We start from the raw sequence: 23,216 nt of genomic DNA on the forward strand, positions 1-23,216 counted from the left end.
TAGAGCATCGAGGAGCGGGTGTGATTCAAGGGCAAGACAAAAAAGTGGGGTGAGGCATACGCGAATGCATAGGACAGTTTCTTTTGCTTGTATCGACGTGATGGCGTCCGACGTATGAAAGGACTAGACGTACAGGAGGAAGCGAGCTGCCGAAGTAGAGAAGCAGCCGTGGCGTCCAGCCAGCTAGAAGCTCGCGAACAATCTAGGCACCTCGCGCCACGAGTCACCAGCGCTCGTCGCTTTTTTCTCTAGCCGGCTGGCCGACACTACTAGCGCTACGCTACAAGGATTCCCCGCAGAGCGTGTTACGCGATAAAAAATATGAATGAAAGAAAGGTCGAAAAAACGTATAAACACTATGTACAGGTGCGTTTCTGTAAGTGTCCACTGGGAAGTTCGAAGATCGTCTGGGTGGAAGGCATACGGAACAGTCTGACAGTTGTGGTGTACGGCACTGTGAACCATGCAGTGGGCGAAGATGCCGATGGTGGCGCGTCGGTAGCAGTAGCGAGCGAAGCAGATACGTACGTTGAAGATTGTCGCAGTGAAATTCGTACGAACGCCAATGTTGGCGACACCCAAGCGTAGCGTGTTGCAGGTTCTTGAGTGCCGACAACAGTGCGCCTTGCGACAGCGAAACGCATGTTCTGGACAAACCACAACTCGTGAACTGCGCATGGACGTGATGCTTCCCCTCAAGTGCTCACAAGAAGGTGGGGGTAATGCGAAATAGCTGTCCACGACACTGGCTTACACCTGCTTTGTGGTCTGGGGACAGGACGTGTGACCTGGCTCCTCAGACAGGTGGGAGGAAATCTTTGCAGGCAGGTCCGGAAAACCCTCTCTGCCCCCCGAGGTGTAGGAGGAGAACTCGCGGTCGTGTTGACAGCCTACGAGTGCTTCAGCAGCCGGCACCATTGTGGTGGGAAAACTGATGGCATGAGGCGTGACCGCGGGCTCTGACTCCATGGTGGCCGTCGCGTCAAAGGCTCTCACACGTGTTGGGACAGGGATGGGCTCTGCAGTTGGATGAGCTGGCACGGCTGGGGTCGTCGAAACACTTACGGCAGACAGTGTAGCTGAGTATAGTTGTGCAGTGAATTCGCCGGTGAATGGATCGGTGGCCAGCGTCGAATCCGTGATTGAGAGAGGTGGCATGTCCGGCACGCCGGAGGCAAAAGCCAAGAGCTCAGTGGCTGCGGGTCTTTGGAACGTCAGGTTGATTGGCACGGAAAGTTGGTCTTCATCATCTGTTAGGCCAGAACGTTGTGAACTGGCTGTGGTGGGGGAGGCATCTTTGATGTTGATAAGCCAAACACAGTTGTGTCGCTTTGGGGAGAAGTATTACGTTTGATGCCGTAAAACTTTAACATGGCGTATCATAGGTCATCGTAAGGGCGAGGGCTCTAGTGGAGTATGTGAGGTGGCCTTTTAGGTCATGTGGAATGTGATATTGCAGTACCTCGTACATGAACTCCTAGAGAGGGCTCGGCAACTCTGCCGGCAACAGCATGCTGAAACCACTGCTGCTTGTTTTCCAGGCATTGCCGTGGGTTACGCCTACAACTTCAGCGACGAGCACCTCAAACGAATTGATAGCGTCCGTGTTCGTTCACCGATGCGGGATCGTCGAACCACCGTTCACTGGCCGGCTACCGACAGGGGTGGCTTCATCGACGGAAAAAGCACTTAAGAAGTGGACTGACATGGACGTCTTCAGAAGGCACGCCAACCCTGCCGGCAACAGCATGCTGAAACCACTGCTGCTTGTTTTCCAGGCATTGCCGTGGGTTACGCCTACAACTTCAGCGACGAGCACCTCAAACGAATTGATAGCGTCCGTGTTCGTTCACCGATGCGGGATCGTCGAACCACCGTTCACTGGCCGGCTACCGACAGGGGTGGCTTCATCGACGGAAAAAGCACTTAAGAAGTGGACTGACATGGACGTCTTCAGAAGGCACGCCAACCCTGCCGGCAACAGCATGCTGAAACCACTGCTGCTTGTTTTCCAGGCATTGCCGTGGGTTACGCCTACAACTTCAGCGACGAGCACCTCAAACGAATTGATAGCGTCCGTGTTCGTTCACCGATGCGGGATCGTCGAACCACCGTTCACTGGCCGGCTACCGACCGGGGTGGCTTCATCGACAGAAAAGGCACTTGAGAAGCGGACTGACATGGACTTCTTCAGAAGGCATGGCAACTCTGCCGGCAACAGCATGCTAAAACTGCTGCTGCTTGTTTTGCAGGCAGTGCCGTGGGTTATGCCTACAACTTCAGCGACGAGCACCAGAAACGAATTGATAGCGCCCGTGTTCGTTCACTGATGTGGGATCATCGAATTAGCGTTCGCTGGCCGGCTACAGACATGGGTGGCTTCATCGACAGAAAAGGCACTAAAGAATCGGACTGACATGGACTTCTTCAGAAGGCACGGCAATTCTGCCGGCAACAGCATGCTGAAACCGCTGCTGCTTGTTTTGCAGGCATTGCCGTGGTTTACGCCTACAACTTCAGCGACGAGCACCAGAAACGAATTGATAGCGTCTGTGTTCTTTCACCGATGCGGAATCGTCGAACCACCGTTCGCTGGCCGGCTACCGACCGGGGTGGCTTCATCGACAGAAAAGGCACTTAAGAAGCAGACTAACATAAACTTCTTCAGAGGGCACGGCAGCTCTGCCGGCAACAGCATGCTGAAACCGCTGCTGGTTGTTTGGCAGGTTAGTTCTCGCTATGACACTGTTACGTACCGTAGTAATAATCAATTTCTGTTGGTTCTGCCATGCCCAACGTGCTGCGCCATTGCGGTTGAATGTTGGTCTGTAAGTTTCTGCCTGTTAATGTCGGGTGACGTAGAGGCAACTCCGGGACCACATACTGAGAAAATACTAGATCATATCCTAAGGAATCAAAAGGAAGCCAGTGACGCGACTAAAACAATTAGGGCAGATATAGCAGCTCTAAATGCCAAAACCGACAAGCTTGCACAGTCTTTTGCGCTAATTTAAGAAATGAATGTACGGATTGAATACTTAAAGTCTCTCGTACAGCGGCAGGCAGAAAAACTGAATAAGAATATGAACATGAATATGAATAAGAATATGAAAACCGAAGTCGAAGAAATAACCGGCAAGTTTTCTGCATTCCTGACCAAAAATCTGAAACTGAGGTGAACTCACTGGCGTCTTTTGTGCAAAATGTCTTCCACAAAATACTCAAAGTCCAGACCACAACAATAGACAGAATTCATGGAATTGGCATAAAACAATCGCAAAAAATTAGGCCGGTCACAATGAAATTCCATGATTTCAAAGAAAATGAACGCGTAATGACGAACTGTGGCAAACAGAAAGTCAGTTCGATTAGTGTGAGTAACGAATAAGCCAAAGAAACCGTACATGTACAGAAGAAACTGTGGGATAGTGCGGCAGCAGGTAAGACTGGGGTGAAAAAAACAACGCTGGTTCACGATAAACTTAAAGTAGAAGGCAGGCTTTATGGCGGGGGCCATAAAATACAAAATAGTTTCTCTTTGCAGAAGAAACGGGGAAAGGGTGATTGAGATAACCCATTAGAGGCATCAAATGAATCAAACGCCCCCCACAGTTCTCCAGGTGTAACCCCCTAATCATCATAGAGAAATGTCATATGGGTAAATGCCCGTAGCATTGCAAACAAAGTGACTGATCTAGAGTGTCTCATATTATCACGCTATGCTAACGTGGTATTTATAAGAGAAACGTGGCTCAGCAGCCCAGTATCAAACGACTGCATTGTTCCGGTTGGATACGCTTTCAGATGGGATCGATATTTCCGAGGGGTGGCGTTGCGATTGTCGTGAAATCTTCGATTCGTGTAGCACTAATTGATTACACCTTACAGAAGTCAGTATGGTGTAAGATAATCCACTAAAACTTGGTATACCTATTTGAGCCGTTTATAGACCCCCTCCCGCTACATCGCCTGAATTTTTAGATGACATAAATACTTTACTGTGTAACAATATAAGCGATAGCAAACGATTGGTAACGGCTTGTGATTTTAACCTTCCTCATATTAACTGAGAAACATTGACACCTGTTGATTCGAAACTGCAAGCAGAGATGAGTTATTAAAGATATTGTTTTCGCACAACCTTAAACAAATCGTGAAGGAAACCACTAGAATAACTACTGAAACCAAGTCAATGCTTGACCTTGTGTTCTTATCAAGCCAGTTGGAAGACTACATGGTGTCAGTGGAAAAGGGCATATCTGACCACCGGCTAGTTTTCAACAATATTTCCACAGAGAAAAGTGCTCGCTTGAAGTCTGTATCCAGTGTAAAAATTAAAAAAAAATTGTGGAAGCGGATGACATTTCTATTTTAGATTTCTTAGAAGTTACCTTCTACGAATTTCAGTCCGCCTCAAAATACGAATCCGTTGAGACAATATGGAGTCGAGTTAAGACAATTGTGGACACCTGTGTACATAGATTCATCCCGTCTCGTCTTAAAAATGTAAAACAACGAAGCCCATGGTTAACCAGAAATATTATTCACATAAAAACATAAAGTAAAAGACTACGGAAAAAAGACAGGAACACTACCGAACTATCTCAAGCTCGTAAATTCCTTAAAAGAAGCCTTGTCCGAATCAAAGAGTAAGTTTTTTCAACATACCTTTGCTGAATTCCTTAAGAGTGTGCCTCAAGAGTTCTGGCTTTATATAAGAAGCACAAAAGAAAAAAAAATTGAACAAATCACTGCTGGATTGAGAACAGTGGCGTCAAAGATAGAGATAGCAGAAGAGTTCAACAGTTGTGCGATTATATGAAAGTTCCAAATTTGGACAAAGGCGGTGTGTTCCTTTCAGTCGCACGCGATTGGCCCATACGAGCTGTGACGAATGCTGTGACGTTATGAGTGACGTGGGCTGGGGTGTCACGTGACTGTTTTTCTCCGGTTTTCGGAGAAAGGCGAAGGAATGGTCGGAGAGACCGTCCGAAAGCAACCGGATGGATTGAAATGGCTGCAAGGTGGCCTGGATTGGATTGATATTGTAACGCACTCTTCAATTAACTCTTTTAATAGGCTAACGTAGGCAGGGCGAACTTGGGCCCGAGAATAATAACACAGCTAGATTGTCTCGAGGATTCCCTTCTGCCTCTTCTTCTACGTTCTTTTTTTTTTCCAACACGGTTCGCGCGCAGCTGGGTCCCGCAGGCTCGTGCGTCGCAAATCATATAGAAGGCACAAGTATTTGCTAGCGTGCGTATTTTGAAGTCACATTGTGTCATTGCCCCCCTTTCCAGAGTGCATCGTCTCGATGCTTGTGTCGAGCTGGTTGCATGGCAGTCATTCGGAAACCCTCGTCGGGGATGTCATTAACGTCAAAGAACGTTGTATCTTCAGCGTTTCATTGCCTGTCGTGATATGGTTTCATCATGACGACATGCACAGTTTCCGTGCGATGCCGCCATCGGGATGAAATATCCTGTCCCTTTGGCATAACTTCGTAGTTGAGCGAGCCGACGTGGCGGAGCACTCTGTACGGACCGAAAAAGCGGCGAAGCAGTTTTTCTGACAGACCACGTATTCGTACAGGAATCCACACCTATACTCTGTCTCCTGGTGCGTACTGGACATCTCTTCTTCGCCGATTGTATCGATGCGTGTCGGTTTTCTGCTGTTGGAGAATGCGATATTGTGCCCCCTGTCTGGCTTCTTCTGCTCTTTGTATGTAGTCGTGAACGTCATAGTAATTCTCGGGCGTCTCGTCAATAGGTAGCATTGCATCTAAAGGTGTCGTTACGGTCCGGCCAAAAACAAGTTGGTATGGCGTCATCCGTGTTGTCTCTTGCATCGCAGTGTTATAGGCGAATGTTGCATAGGGTAATATTTTTTCCCAAGTGCGTTGTCCTATATCAACGTACACTGACAACATATCAGCCAGCGTTCTGTTCAGTCGTTCCGTAAGACCATTTGCTTGAGGATGATATGCCGTCGTTTTTCTATGACTGGTGTGCGTCAATTTCATGATACATTTCATCAGGTCGGCCGTAAATGCAGTCCCTCGGTCCGTGATCAACGCTTTTGGAGCTCTGTGCCGCAGTACTATGTTGGAGACGAAGAATTGTGGGCACGGCGAAGCGGCTGGAAAGATGCCGCTAACGAAACGCTTCTTTTTCGTTGTACAGGCCGTGTTTTTCATGCTCGCCGGGCCATCGGAACCTTGCACTACCGGGAATGAAGTTGCGGCGATTACATCTGTCTCTGCTAACTACTGTCCAGTGCCTTCATCGAATTTGGACATACTGGATACGCCCCCTCTGGAACATTGCATGCCCGTGACGTCATCGTTGGATCGCCCTTTTAAAGACAGGCCACACAGTTGGACCTTCAGTGGGCACGGCGAAGCGGCTGGAAAGATGCCGCTAACGAAACGCTTCTTTTTCGTTGTACAGGCCGTGTTTTTCATGCTCGCCGGGCCATCGGAACCTTGCACTACCGGGAATGAAGTTGCGGCGATTACATCTGTCTCTGCTAACTACTGTCCAGTGCCTTCATCGAATTTGGACATACTGGATACGCCCCCTCTGGAACATTGCATGCCCGTGACGTCATCGTTGGATCGCCCTTTTAAAGACAGGCCACACAGTTGGACCTTCAGTGGGCACGGCGAAGCGGCTGGAAAGATGCCGCTAACGAAACGCTTCTTTTTCGTTGTACAGGCCGTGTTTTTCATGCTCGCCGGGCCATCGGAACCTTGCACTACCGGGAATGAAGTTGCGGCGATTACATCTGTCTCTGCTAACTACTGTCCAGTGCCTTCATCGAATTTGGACATACTGGATACGCCCCCTCTGGAACATTGCATGCCCGTGACGTCATCGTTGGATCGCCCTTTTAAAGACAGGCCACACAGTTGGACCTTCAGTGGGCACGGCGAAGCGGCTGGAAAGATGCCGCTAACGAAACGCTTCTTTTTCGTTGTACAGGTTAGTTTTTCTCTTTCAAATCATAGGTCTGGAGACGAAATTGTACTTCTTATTGTGCCGTGCCCACAGACATGTTTTATTATTGCATATGAATGTTATTTTGTTTGCAAGTTATTGCTGTGTGGAGATGTCGAGCAAAACCCTGGGCCAACTGTTGATGAAATGTTTCACGAGCTCTTGAAGGGACAATCTGATATCCGAGCAGAACTTGTAAGCCTTAGAGCACGTTTAGACTCAACAGAATCATTAATAAGCACCTTTGGAGTGCGTCTGAATAACTTAGAAGCAAATGTTAAGCAATTACAAACTCAGAAGGGCGTGAGCGAATCGATACAGGAGTCTGTAGATTCCATTCAGCAGTTAATTGATATTCATCAGTCCAAGCTGGTTGACCTTGAGAATCGCAGTCGCCGGAATAATCTTCTTGTATTTGGTATCAGCGCTGCTGGGAGTGAATCTGAAGTAGAGCTACGTGAAAAGGTAGTGAAGGGCATATTTCATGATCGATTAGGGGTGAAATGCACGACAATTGCGCGGATTCATAGATTAGGCAAGCCGGTATCAAGCAGACGTCCTGTTATACTTTTTTTCCAAGATTATACGGAAAAGCAAGCTGTGTTGCGTCAAGCACATAAGCTGAAGGGAACCAAAATTTATCTTCAAAACGACTACTGTTCTGACACACTCCGCAAAAGAAAACTGCTATGGGCAACTGCAAAAGCAGACAGAGAAAGCGGTAGCAAGGTTGCTCTTGTTCACGATAAGCTTCGTATTGATCACACCTTTTTCTGTTGGGATGACTCGCTTAATGCGCGTAGGAAAGTGTCACATGAGAGTGCCGTAGGGAATCCCAGCTAGCAATTAGGGGAGCACCAACTTCGTTTGCTTTGCTTCAATGCACGGAGTATAACAAATAAAATTGAAAAGTTGGAAAATATTTTGCTCACGCACGATCCTCATGTCTGTGTGATAACAGAGTCTTGGTTACATGAAGCCATTGGCGATAGCGAGATAGTTCCGCCGAACTACCAACTTTTTCGATGTGATCGTGGTCATCGGGGCGGTGGAGTGGCTGTCATTATCAAGTATGGCATTGATGTAACTATTGCTGAGCGTTTTCCAGTGAGAGAGAGTCTGCTTTTAAAACTTTCATTTGCTGATATGTCATTTTTTCTCTGTGCGGTTTATCGATGTCCTAATGCTGATGATTCTTTTATGAGCGGTTTGTACGATGAACTACTACGTCTACGAAGCAAAAATCTTATTTTAACGGGTGACTTCAATCTGCCAGCCATTAATTGGGATGATATAAATTATGGTACTTCTTCTTCGGCTGACACACTCTTAGACATAATGTTTTCTCTAGGCCTTGAGCAAATGGTAGGACACCCCACAAGGGGGAGTTCGATACTTGATCTGCTATTTACAACGGAACTCTTTACCGAAGCGACTATCACAGTTGAAACCGGTATTTCTGACCATAGATTAATATCATTTGTTTGGGACAGGCATGCACGTTGTAAATCAGTGAAAACGCCAGTGGAAAGTGTTGTAAGAGATTTCAATCGAGCGGATGATGTTGCAGTAATTGATTATTTAGAAACACATCTCCCCACATCTGTTAGTGATGTTGATAGAGCCTGGCAACGCTTCCGTGGTATTGTGGACTTCTGTACAAAGAACTTTGTACCGCTTAGGAGAATACGCAGGCGTTCACATAACCCATGGATAAACCGTGAGATTATACAGATCAAGAGAAAGATAAAAAGGTTACGAAAAAAACACAAGACTAGTACGCAACATTTTTCCGATCTTAAAGAAAAATTATTAGAGAGTGTTAGCAAGGCTAGGCATCAATTTTTTAACGACACACTACCTGAATTCATCAGGACAGATCCTGATAAATTTTGGCGCTATATTAAGCAAACTAAAGAAGGCGTTTCTGAAATACAAGTTGATGAGGTCACGATAACAGATCCGGCACTAATTGCTGATCATTTTAATAAATACTTTCAGAGCGTCTTTTCCGAACCACAGTATTATGAACTGCGAGACCCGATGCCCATAATCACGGATGATGTTCTGATAACTCGTGAAGGTGTTTTACAAATGTTACTTAAGGTTAATCCTAAGAAATCGTCAGGCCCTGACGGCATTGGTAATTCATTCCTACGACGCTATGCTGAACAAATCACTGACTTCCTTACTGCCCTTTTCAATGTATCATTCAAATATGGTCAGATACCAGACGATTGGCGTAAAGCTCGTGTTGTGCCGATCTTTAAAAAGGGTAACCGCTATTCTTTGACAAACTACCGTCCTGTTTCTATCACTAGTAGCTGCTGTAAAATGTTAGAGCATGTTGTTGCAAATTACATTAACACATTTTTATCAGAAAATAATATTTTGTCGCCTAATCAACATGGTTTCCGAAAAAATATGTCTACGGTAACACAGCTTGTGTCTACAGTGCATGAATTCGCACGGGTTCTAGATATATCTGGGCAGACTGATGTGTTCTTTTTAGATTTTAGCAAAGCGTTTGATAAGGTGCCTCATGGAAAACTTTTGTTTAAACTCGAAAATATTGGGCTACCTTCGGGTATCGTTAAATGGATTCATATGTACTTAAATAACAGAACTCAATTTGTTGAGGTCAGGGGTTGTTTTTCTTCTTCGCTAAATGTTTCTTCTGGTGTGCCACAAGGTAGTGTGTTAGGCCCCTTGTTATTCTTAATTTTTATTAATGATTTAGTTGATGTCGTACATAAGGACATATCCGTCAGATTATTCGCGGATGATTGTGTTGTTTTTAAAGAAATATGTTGTGTAAATGACCACATATTACTTCAACAGTCTCTTACAAGTATAGATGAGTGGTGTCAAAACTGGGGCATGGAACTTAATAGTGACAAAACAGTTCTCTTGAGAATAACAAGAAAACGAACTCCCAGCCTTTATACTTATTTTCTCCGCAATAACCCACTCAAAGACGTAGAAAAATACAAATATCTAGGAGTCACTTTGACAAAGTCACTTACGTGGTCAGACCACATTACAAGCATATGCACGGCTGCACTTAGGAAACTGTGGTTTCTTAAGAGGAAACTTAAATCCTCAACGAAGGAGACTAGATTATTGGCATATAACACCTGCATCCGATCAAAACTTGAATATGCCTCGGTTGTTTGGGACCCTCAATGTAAAAAAGATATTGCCTTGATTGAAAAAGTTCAACGGAAGGCTGTCAGATTTATATTTAGTAAATATAAAAGATATGATTCGCCAACACAACTTATGCAACTAAATGATATCCAAACACTGGAAATTCGCAGGAAAATTAATCGGTTAACGTTCCTACACAAAATTCTTTCCGGTAAAGTTACAACAAGTCTGCCCAACTGTGTGAAACCTCTATCTTCTAGAAAAACAAGACATAAGCATAAATATTCATTGGCGCCAGTTTTTGCCCGTACCACTGCTTTTAAAAATAGTTTTTTCCCTAGGACTATTGCTGACTGGAACTCTTTACCAATAAGTGCTTTTCAGTCCGAAGATATTGAAAACAGCTTGAAACTTTTTTTGTTTAGTTCTGAATGATGTATCCATATGGTGTGTATTCGCAGTGCCCGAGTAATGTAGTTAGTTGACTTCTGCTGCGCATGAGTGTTCTGATCACTGTTTATGTGCCGTAACTCTGTCGTGCAAGTGCACTATAAGTTGTCTAATTAAGTGCTGTGACATTGTACTTTTTTTTTGTTGTTTTTGCCCCTCCTGCTTGGGCCTAAGTATAGGCCTGCAGAACCTGTAAATAAATAAAATAAATAAATAAAATAAATTCGGCTACTTAAACGGCTGATCCTTTAGCTAGAGTCGCTGTCTCGGCATATCTAGTTAAATAGTCGGTCGCAACTATTATCCACCATTTTCCCTATGACGACGTAGGAAATGGGCCCAGTAAGTCCATTCCCACTTGAGTGAATGGGGCTTCTGGTGGTTCTATTGGTTGAAGGAGACCTGCTGGTTTTAGCGGTGGCGTTTTACGTCTTTGGCAGTCCCGGCAGGTTCTGACATAGTGTCGTACAGAGCTAAGCAACTTCGGCCAGTAGTATTTAGTGCAGATGCGTGCTAACGTTCTGCTTACTCCTAAGTGTCCAGCTGATGGATCGACGTGGCAAGCCTCCAAAATCTCTAGTCGCAGAGGTGAAGGGACGACAAGCAGGAATGTCGCTGTATTGTTGTCAAAGTTCCTTTTATACAGGATGTTGTTTCGTAGGACAAACGCTGACAAGCCACGGACAAAAGGTCATGGAACATCGACAGACTGTCCTTGTAGGTACTTGATCAAGAGGAGTATCTCAGGGTCGGATCGCTGCTGATGTGCCATCTCTGATGGTGTCACAGCTCCCAAGAAAATAAAATCTTCACCATCCTCAGTGGAAGCAGAAGCAGCAGGTTGAATCGGAGCACGTGACAAGCAGTCCGCATCACTGTGCTTGCGACCTGACTTGTACACAAGCGTGATATCATACTCCTGTAATCGCAAGCTCCATCGTGCAAGCCGTCCACATGGGTCCTTTAGATTAGCTAGCCAGCATAGCGAATGATGGTCGCTTATAGCCCGAGAAGGCCTACCATATAAATATGGTCGAAACTTGCTGATAGCCCATACCACGGCAAGGCATTCTTTCTCGGTCGCTGAGTAGTTCACCTCAGCTTTCGAAAGAGTACGACTGGCATATGCAATGACTCGTTCTTGTCCGTTTTGCCATTGGATGAGCACGGCCCCAAGACCTAAATTGCTTGCATCCGTGTGGATATCGGTTTCTGCTTCCTCTTAAAAATGCGCCAGAACAGGATGGCTTTGAAGGCACTTTCGTAGTTCATTGAAGGCATCCTCTTGTTCGGCAAGCCATACGAAAGGCATTTCCTCTTTTGTCAGCCGCGTCAGTGGTTCAGCAATTCGTGAAATTTTTTTAACGAACCGTCGATAATAGGCGCAGAGACCTAAAAATCGCCTAACAGCCTTTTTGTCGGTTGGCATCGGAAATCTTGCTACGGCCTCAGTTTTTGCAGGGTATGGGCGGACGCCTTCTGCACTGATGACATGGCCGAGAAAAAGGAGCTCACGGAAGCCGAATTGACATTTCTGCGGTTTTATCGCCAAGTCCGCTGATTTGATCGCAGTGAGCACGACCCGGAGCCTTTCCAAATGTTGCTCAAATGTAGCAGAGAAAAGTACAACATCGTCGAGATAAACCAGACATGACTGCCATTTAAGACCACAAAGCACTGTGTCCATCATCCGTTGGAATGTGGCGGGTGCTGAACAAAGGCCAAAAGGGAGTACCTTGAACTCGTGTAAACCATCCGGTGTCACAAACGCTGTCTTTTCGCGATCTCCTTCGTCAACTTCTATCTGCCAATACCCACTTTTAAGATCCAATGAGGAAAATACCTGGCATTTCGCAGCCTATCCAGAGTGTCATTAATTCTTGGCAGAGTATAAACATCCCGTTTGGTGACGGCATTCAGCTTCCAATAATCAACGCAGAAACGTAAGGTTTGGTCTTTTTTCTTCACAAGAACAACAGGTGACGCCCATGGACTTGATGAAGGCTGGACTACATCATCTTTGAGCATTTCTTCAACGTGATTACCAATTGCTTCTCTTTCTCTTGGTGACACTCGGTAAGGATGCTGGTGTATTGGCCTCACTCACTCTTCGACAATGATGCGATGTTTGGCGATTGGAGTGCGTCGAACTTTAGATGACAACGAGAAACATTCGGCCAATTCCCTTAAAAGACCCTCTATTTGCTCTTTTTCGCTTGGTAGTAGGCCCGGCTTGATGTCGATGGCTGCAAGGACAGACTCCACGTCTTCGAAATCAGACTCATTGGTTTCGAAAGTGCGCAGCTCCGTAACCTGGACGAAATCATTCGGACTGGCGATGACGGTTCCTTTTGCAACGTGCTGCACCTCATTTCCAAAGCTTATGAGTAGAACATTTGCACATCCGTCACGTAACTTAACAAGGCCTCGTGCCATGCAGATCCCTTTTTGGAGTAGTAAGGCAGTGTTGTCGTCAGCAAATCCTTCGAATTCACTGAATGCATTGTTGTTTACTGCGACAGATATGCTCGATCTTGGCGGCACCATGACGCCATCATCTGCAATACAAAGGTCATATACGTTTTCTTCCGTTTCAAAGGTAGCAATCGCGTGCCTAGTCGAGAATGAGACGGAAGATTCTCGCAAGTTAATTACAGCGCCATTAGTTCCTAAGAAATCCATGCCGATAATCAAGTCTCTTGAGCATTCCGGCAGCACAATAAAACTGGCGACGTACGTGAAACCCGGTATTCCGATTCTTGCTGTGCATATTCCAGTAGGGTCGATGAGGTGCCCTCCTGCTGTGCGAACTTGTGGTCCCTTCCAAGGAGTCAGCACTTTCTTTAGTATTTTAAAAAGTCCGCTACTCATCACTCAATAATCTGCGCCGGTATCTACACAGTAAACATTTTTACACCCAGAAGGGTGTAAATGAGCTTGTCCCGTGGACGACACCCTAAGGATGTTAATTCAGCACCGTCCAAAAAGGGTGCTTTACCATGCACCCCTAGAATAAGGTGTACATGTAAAAAAACTGTAGGGTGTTACAAAAACACCCTTAAGGAAGGGTGCCTTCGATGTCCTTCACTTTTTTAGCACCCTCTGAGAAGGGTGCGAGAAGGGTGCACAAGGGTGTTGAGTGCCCATGGCAGCGTTGGCAGTATTCTTTTAGACTGCACTAATAGATATCAGCATGTACTGATTACACACTACTTGAAGAAAGTGGTCCTAATTATCGGGGTGCGCCACTTGTCAAGCTCCATTCATTGCGCGTGGGCAAAAATATAAACGCATACAATCGTGTATGAACTTGTGCTGGATCTATATATACTTCACAGTATATGCATAATGCGCGTTACGGAAAATGAAGCCTTGCTTCCCTTGCATATTGCATTTATTTAATAGGCAAATAAAACTTATAAACTTTTCTTCTGCCACACAACTTTTTCACCAAATATGCGTTCACGTATACGTACACTACACATGCAACACCTCAAATGTTTATTATATTTTTTCAGTTTCACTTCATTGACAATTCTTCGCAACATACAATTACACTGGTTTCAGTTTAGTATACTGCTTCAAGTACATAGAGACTACAAATGAAATACACGCTAATATATCCCTATAATTCTTTCAAGTATCTACAATTCCACTGGTTTCCAGTTTAATACTCCTTAATGTACACAATCGGTTAATAGGAATGAAATACAGGCAAATATATACTTATGATTCTTTTAAATATATACAATCACCATGATTTCACTATATACGCCTTCATGTACACAATCGTTCCCAAGAAGTGATGCACACAAAAATATATGTGGATAGTGTTTTCAAAAGTATACAATCACAGTGGTTTAAGCATTGTATTCTTGGATGTATAACAATTGGTTATGAGAAATGATGTACATGCAAACATATACGGGTTTTTGCACATATAACTTTAGCGAATACTTAAGAAACCAATACAATGATCAGAAACACAATAAGCTAAAAACGAACACAAAACTGAGTCAGGACACACAAAAAACAAAAGAGGTAATGCAAAATTATGGCTAATGACACAGCTGGGTCACTTTATGCCAAATGTCCCAGCCATTTTGGCAACCATCTAAAATGTATTCGAAAAACTCGTGCTGCATTGAAAATAGTGAACTTCTGGAATATTTAGGAGAGGAAAAATATTTGGTCACGTGGCTGCCTTCTGAACTTCCTGGAATGCCGTCTAGGTGTTGTATGTAAAAAATTTTATTTTAAAAGCACCGCTCCTTCTTTCTATACAAAACTCGGTCTACGTGTTACGTAACAAGAGCTTAATTTGGGCGAGTTGGTGCATCGTGGTTGTGTGCTAGTCACAGCGCAACAACTTTAGGAAGAGACAGAAAGGATAGGAAAGAGCACCGACTGTCAACTGAATTTAATGAATGTGCTACGAGCGCTTTTATACGGAGTACAAGAACCGTGTTCATGCGCGACGACACGTGTGAGCACTACAAAATAATCTGAACTGTGAAAAGAATACTCTCTGTCGGAAAGGATAAGTGAACGTGTAGTGATGCACTGATCATTGGTTTACCTGATAAAAAATACTTCTACAAACGTTACATTGGCATTAAGTAAACCTATTCTAGTGACGAATGGGGCAAGATTGACTATTCCTGTTGCTGTTTAGTACACACACTTTTGAAAGCTTGCAAGGGGTGGAAAACAACACGCTAATATCATATCTGCTGGCTATTTTTTACTTGTGAGACACGTGATGTGGTGTAACATGAAAAGGTTTTGGTCATTGTTTTTTGTTGGTCCTGTCTTCTTTAACTTTACTTTCTGCAGGAGGGTTTTGCAAACAGGTGTGATGATTCTGTTGGGATACCCAGCATCTTTTAGTCTTTTAATCTGGTTTTTAAGCCTGAGCTCACCCTTGTGCTAACATGACTTCGGAAGGGTGGCCTGAATACATGTGGTATCAATTCCTCTTTCTACTAATTTTGAATGCCCACTATCAAAAGGCAGAACATTCTTAGCACTCCTGGGCTGATAGCACCAGCCAATATCCTAACAGCATCATCACACTTGTTTGCAAAACCCTCCTGCAGAAAGTAAAGTTAAAGGAAACAGGACCAAAAGAAAAAGAGAATGACCAATCACCTTTGAATGTTACACGGTACCGCGTACATAAGGTGTCTCACATATTTAGGAAAAGAGCCAGCAGATATGACATTGTTGTTTTCCACCCCTTGCAAGCTTTCAAAAGTGCATGTACTTACAGCAACAGGAATAGTAAATCTTGCACCATTTGTCACTAGAATAGGTTTACTGAATGCCAATCTAATGTGTATGAGATACCGCTAACACGTGGAAAAGTAAACATAGGACAAACTGGGCAATGCTTTAATGATCAAGCAAGACAGCATGCTTTAAATGTTAAGAAGGGCTATAGTAGTCTCATGGCCGGACACCGTAAAGAATGTAAGTTTAGTCCTAGGTTTCATAAAACACGGTTTTTGAAAATAAAGCAAGCGGAAAAAATGAGAGATTTTAGAACTCTTTATCAGGAAGGCCAAAGATCAATGCATCAGTACACCTTCACTTATCTTTTCCGAAAAAGAGTATTCTTTTCTCGGTTAAAATTATTTTGTCATGGTCACACATGTGTTGTTGCAGAAGAGCCCCGGTCTTGTGCTCAGTATAAAAACGCTCGTAGCACCTTCAATAAAATTCAGTTGACAGCGCTCTTTGCTGCCCTTTTTGCGATAAGATTTTTATTAGAGAAAGAATTTCATTTTTTTACAATTTAGGTATAATGATGAGTTTTTATTGTATCACAACATGGAGCAAATTGCATTTCAATACGGACAAAAATCACGATTTTGTGAAATTCGTGATATTTTCTCGTATATTTCAGCAGCTTGAGAGGTCTAAAGATATTTTTTCCTCAAAATATAGCTTCTGTGGAGTAAGTATTCACTGCTGAAGTATTCATACAAAGTGCAATATTGCAATAAAAAATGCAAACATAACACATTTTGGCTTTATTCTTGGAAGCGAGTGTGGCAAAAAAATTGCACTATTATTATTGAGCTTCAAATACCTTACAGAAGCACATTTACTTAACAGGTAGACCGAATTTGCTTTAGAAAAACTAAGCGGTAGTTTTAAAACGAAATTTTCCACAAACAGCACACAGATGGCATTATGCCAGGAAGTTATAAGCCAGCCACATGAACAAAACTTTTTTTCTCGCTGAAATAAATATTCTAGCAGTTCACTGTTTTGAACGCAGTAAGTCAGCACATTTTTTTTCAAATACAATTCAGATGGTCGCCAAAGTGGCTGGGACGTTTGGCATGGAATGGTCCAGCTATATTTAAGCAAAATAAGTTACACAAATAACAATATTTGTTCATCTACCAGGACCACACTAGAAAAAGTTGTTCAGGCATTGTGACACAAAAATTTTCAGCGTCGTACTGCCTGAACAACTTCTTTGATAAACTCCAAACTCACGCCGAGAAAAAGCCGCTCAATCACGGTGGTTGTTAAAGGCCTTGCGGCCGTAGACAATGTTGAAAATAAAAAAAAAATCAACTCATCAGTGCTGTCACTCCTTCTTCGTCATTACTGACGCGGAAGATTTTTCGGTTATCCTTGTGGAGGTTCAGGAAGTAGGCTTGCTCTAGGCTGGGGCCGGGGTTGACTACGCAGGACGTCAGTGGCACCCTCTCATCCTGTGATAAGAGCAAATATGACTTCTCATAAAAAGGTGTTCGTGCTGTTCTGGCAGCACCATGTATAAAGAGTGTGTAGTGTGTATCCTTCGAAATGGCGTGTAATTGCCATTACACTGAACTCGAAGCATACAACCCATACATTCCAATAATTTCGTATGATAAAGATAAGAGTTTTCGAGCATACAGCAAATTCCCGAAATGAGGTGAAGTGTAAGAATGAAGCTCAAAAATGGCACTTATGAAAGCCTGAACTCACCTAAGAATCAAATTCCTTCTAGGGTAGTGAGCCAGTGTGAACAACAATTCTTAAAGTACAACGTTCAGAACATGTAGCATTAATCAAAACGCCCAAGAACCTTACCTCTTCATGTACAAACAGTGAAGACATCTCTGCTTCCTCTTTTACATGAGAACAACATGAGAACAAATGATCTTGGGCGTGGCACTAGCGAAGAGGTCTGCAAAAAAAGTAAGATATTTACTGACTTTATTCACGCCTCTAACAATCTGAAGAATTGTTACAAGTCACCAATCAGTGCAATTCTGGCTGCCTCTATAAGGGCATCAAAAATGAAAAATTTTCTCGTTCTTTCTACCCTCACAAGACGCTCCGTCAATGGAATCTAATCCAAATTTGACGCCGTGCTTTCTATTCGCCTGCTTTCTAGACGTAGGGCTGCGAACATGTGTTTTGTGCACCTAATCTAGCACAGAAATTCGTCATCTATAATTCAATCATCTTAATTCATTATAATTTGATAAAAGATGTGATAGCTCGTCCAGTTTTTAAAGAGTTGCGGGCCTGCAATAGGCACTGCCTAGCCCGTATAAAAGTATTTCTTTAAAAAAAATTCTTCAAAGCTTGCTTTCAGAAAAAGCGTCTGGCATATTTCGACAACCAAGCCCATCCTCTGATGGCAATCAGGGGCACGCTATTAGCGATCATTGACCACGGGATTTACAAACGTAACCAGTGCCTAAATACTCAGTTAAACACAATCAAGCAAGTAGGAGCGCTCGAACGACACCAACGCGCGCGGACGCCGTCTACGTTGCAGCAGCCATGGCTTATGCTAGAGCTACCGCACATAGCTCCCACAGTCACTCTCTCGATTCTGTTATAACGCCGAACGTTATCGCAGATGAAGGCAAAGCACGAAAACAGCAAACAGAAATGAGGGAAAACAACGCACGGCGATGGCCACAAGAACGCACCTTTAGAAGTCTGCTAGATCTTTCCCTGTTGCTGGTGACACTTGTCCTAAATAGCTTAAAAGACCGAGGCGCACGTGCTGGGAGCATCGCGGCATATCAGCACCTCCAACTTTACCGTCTTTAAGCAAAAAAAAAGCCATTTCGTACAGTGCGCCTCTGTACATATTTTTTCTTTTTCTTTCTTTTTTTACGCTTACACCTACAGAAGCACGTTGCACATTTGAGTATTAATAGAAATGTTATTACGATGTAGCCCAAAGCACACCTTGAAACCATATCAATCACTTTGTGCAGTGTAGAGACAATGTGCGATCAGGAACTAATCCCGCCCTTGTTAAGTGATCACATCACTCACTGCATGAGTGATGCAGGCACTTACACAACATCGCGCATAGCAGTGTGAACTCGTTAAGTCACACGTTTAATCGGGCATCTGCAACAGGCCCGCGAACGCATGCTGTTGTAAATGGCTGGCAGCCTACTTCGGGAGAGCTGCTGCAGGCGCCCAGCTAGCGCTTTATGTTTACTACCTACGAAAACAGTACACTCACCGTTAACAGGTCCACGTTGTCCGTGTCCGCCGCTCCATGAAAATTCCTTAATCCGAGCGTCACTTCGAACACGGTGTCATGCGTGACCACCATTGAATATGCGCCTGTTTGCTAGAACACACACAGCGACCAAGACCCCAGACCAACGCAACGCATTTGAAAGACGATGAGACAGAGAGAGCAACGTTGAGAGAGAGAAAGAGGAGGCACTGGCGGCGGCGCCGCAGCTGTCGACGCAGGTGTTCGGTGACGCAACTATTCGCTTATCTACGCCGCCGTTGTGGGAGCAACGCTGGCCGGGGTGAGTGGGAAATGGGGGGGGAGGAGCGGGAAACCCGCCAAGACGGCGCCGAAAGGCAAACGCTATGGCGCATACGGCGGACGGCCGTTCAACGCGGAAGGCAATCGAATTGCGCTTCAAGAAAAAAAGCCAGCCGCACAGCGACGCAGGTTATTTACCAGCCTCGAGTTCTTTGAGTATTTTGACGGAATGCGATTGCAGTGGGAGAAAAATAGTGAAGCAAAACTTGCGGAAAACAAAGTGCACCATGGAATAGCCAGAAACAATAATTATTTCGTCCTCGGTGGCATTAGCGGGAGAGCATCGCTACACCTTTTTCCAGAGAAATTTCTTTTTGAATTGTCTGTGTCTGGCAATTCCGCGTATGGTGCCGCAAACACTGAATGCGTAGTCGAAGCTGGAACAAATTAATCAACAGTCGCGGATGTTTAGAAGGCTTGTCACGCACCACGAAACGGGCCAAGGTTGTTATAACAAACTTTTTGCTGACCACATGATCAGCACATAATTCCATATGGTTGCCCAATGAGCTAGCTAAGCACCAGTAGCAAAGGCAGGGCACGTTCTTGTTAAACGTTGTTATTATAAACGATGGTTGTGCATAAGTGCAGTGACAGCTTTCCGTGTGAGTTGGTCATAACCCACGTTTTCGAGCGTAGAAGCGCCTCAGCGGACCTAATCAGCTACCACAGCAAGTTCGTAAGCAATGATGAGGTACGAGAATGTGCAGCTGTTTTCCATGTACTGAATAGTCCGTGTACAGTGCGTTGACCACCGCCATTCTTTAAGCCACCTTCCATATAACTCCCAGTCTGAACAGGTGTGGGACCTTAAACACTAAGAAGCAGTGCCCCCCCCCCCGCACACACACACACGAAATTTGAGGGCGCACGGGCTGATACACACGCATACTTATTCACAGGCGCACACACATACACGTATACACACATACGGCAACACACACACGCGACCGTAAACGCACGCATGCACGGGCGTACACATGTGCACAGGCACGCTTAACACAAGCACGGACTCGCACATACACGCGCACGCACACATGCACGGGTGTACACACAATCGCGCTTACGCGCGAACACATGCACAGGCTCACGCACACACACCCATACTCGGGCGAACATTATGTTCCTGTATATAATCCACAGCAAACATGTAGCTTATAACCAACGCTAAGGTGAGCTTTCGTAACGTGGATTGCAGTTAATTGCCATTGTAGATGAAACGCGATTTGCTTCTGCTGGCATTCTGCTGTATTCAGAGAGCACCTTCACACATTCTGAGTCTAGGCCGTCATTTAACGCAAGGTCCACATATTCGTGCAGTAGCTACGCTGCTCGGCCGCCAATCCGAAGGTCGTGGGTTCGATGCCGGCCGTGGCAGTCGAATTCAGATGGAGGCGAAAAGGTAGAAGCCTGTGCACTGTGCGATATCAGCGCCCAATAAAGAACACCAAATGGTCAAAATCTCTGGAGCTTTCCACTACGACGACCCTCATAATCATATCGAGGTTTTTGAGACGTAAAATCCCAAATGTTATAATTATGTGTTCTTCTTATGCTGCATATTCCATCTGATGAATCGTCACCTACACCCTTCTCAGGCACAAAAGCACCCTTAGAGCCTATTTTAGGGTGCTATCGAGGCAAGCACCCAAACAAGTGGGTGCTTTTTTTCAGTTGACCAATAATGTGTGTTAAAGGGTGTTGAAAAGGGTGCTTTCTCGTAAAAGCATTATTTTACACCCTTTTGGGTGTAAAATATTTTACTGTGTACCAGTCCGATGACTTCGTAGCCGTCAACGAACACACGTAAATCGGAAGCAACGTCACTATCGAAGCACCGGTTTCTGAATCGGTCGTGGTTCAGATTCAGCAATGCAGGTTTTTCTGCAATAGCGTCGACAGCAGCCTTGCCTCCACAGGTCGCTGACTCTAGTTTTCCCGACGCGTGCTTGGGGAACGAGACCTTTGGGAGCTTGCTGAAGGTCGGGGGCTAGGCGATCTATACCTCCCCGTTGTCGTTGCCCAAGGTTGGTGTCGTTGGAAGCCACTTGAGGTTTGCCGACCTGACAGGTATTCTTCAATTTCGGAGGGACGTTCACTATTTCGTGGTTGAGGTGCATTAACAGGAAAACCACGTAGTCCTGCCTGGCAGTAGTGGCACGTTTGGTAGAGATTACCAGGCTCCCTACAGTGGTAACACAGCGGCATCCTGTCGGGAGTGCGCCAGATATCGCTCTTACTTAGTCTCCTCTCTGGCGTTGGCTGCAGGGTGCTCGGCGGCATCGGGTACTGCATAGGTGTAGCCGCCACGACGTCCACACGTCCTGGAGGTCCTCGTAGTAGCACATCAGCATACGTCATTCTCGTCTTCTGTTGTAGTGGCGGCCCTGGCTGTGCGTTGCTCGAAGGTTCGCGTACCACCTGCCTGACCTCCTCACGTATCACATCGGCCAGAGACGAAAGCATTGGAGCGTTCCGGTCAAGACGCTGCTTCTGCAGCTCTTCTCGCACAACAGACCGCACCAGGTCACGTAGTGCTTCCATGCCGTTACCGAAGACTGGTGGCAACATGTCCAAGGAAGTGACGATCGCATCCCGGTTGTATAACCTTGCTCGCTGTTGTAGCGTCCTTTTCATTGTAGTCGCCTCGGACGAAACTCGACGACGGTGCGCGGCGGGCTTCGAATTAGTCCGGCAAAGAGTTCTTGCTTCACGCCTCACGTCAGATAACGCAGCTTCCTGTCTTCGCTCATATTTGAATCCGCTCGGCGAAATAAGCGAGACATGTCGTCCAGATACACGGCGACAGTTTCGTTATTGCGATGATTTCTTGTCTGGAGCGCAGCTTCAGCTCTCTCTTTGCGGTTTGTGTTCGGGAAAGCAGCGAGCAGTTCCCGTCGAAAATCATTTCATGACCGGAAGGTAGCTTCGTGGTTTTTATACCACGTTCGTGCGCCATCTTCCAGTGCGAAGTAAACACTTCAAAGTTTGCGCTCTTCCCCATATCCGTTAGCCTTTGCGACGCGTTCAAAGTGCTCAAGCCAGTCCTCTGCGTCCTCGTAGCTTGTGCCGTGGAAAGGCTTTGGTAGCATTGGCTGGTTTACGACAATGTTGGCTGGAGTGACCTGAGCTGTCATGTCGGTTGCGTACCCGTTCACAGTCGTTGATGTTCCAAGCGAAGTCGATAAAGGTGAAAATTCAGGACCCTCACCACGTAGGCGTCGACTGCAGCGCTGATGAACAGGCGTCAGCTCGTTGGGTCGAAATCGCTGTGGTTCTGGACTGTGCTCCGTCACTCGGGAGGGGCTTGGCATCACACCCAGCACTTCCACCAGATTTGTAACGCACTCTTCAATAAACTCTTTTAATAGGCTAACGTAGGCAGGGCGAACTTGTGCCCGAGAATAATAACACAGCTAGATTGTCTCGAGCATACCCTTCTGCCTCTTCTTCTACGTTCTTTTTTTTCCAACACGGTTCGCGCGCAGCTGGGTCCCGCAGGCTCGTGCGTCGCAAATCATCTAGAAGGCACAAGTGTTTGCTAGCGCGCGTAATTTGAAGTCACATTGTGTCAATATGTAAGGGATTCGCGACTTTTCGGCATCGGGGCACTTAGACAACATGGCGTTTCCCACTGCCACGGTTATTCTTCTTGCCTGTGCGGCAGCTGTAACCGAGCAGAGGTGACGACGCGAGGTAAAAGAAGCATTTGAAGAGTTCTGCGAAGAAGAGTTCCGGATAGTTTTCGTCTGTCCAAACGAACAGTGCGCAGCTTGTGCGATGAACTTGACCCT

This window comes from Rhipicephalus microplus, chromosome 6 (genome assembly GCF_043290135.1).
Source record: "Rhipicephalus microplus isolate Deutch F79 chromosome 6, USDA_Rmic, whole genome shotgun sequence".
Lineage (NCBI taxonomy): Eukaryota > Metazoa > Arthropoda > Arachnida > Ixodida > Ixodidae > Rhipicephalus > Rhipicephalus microplus.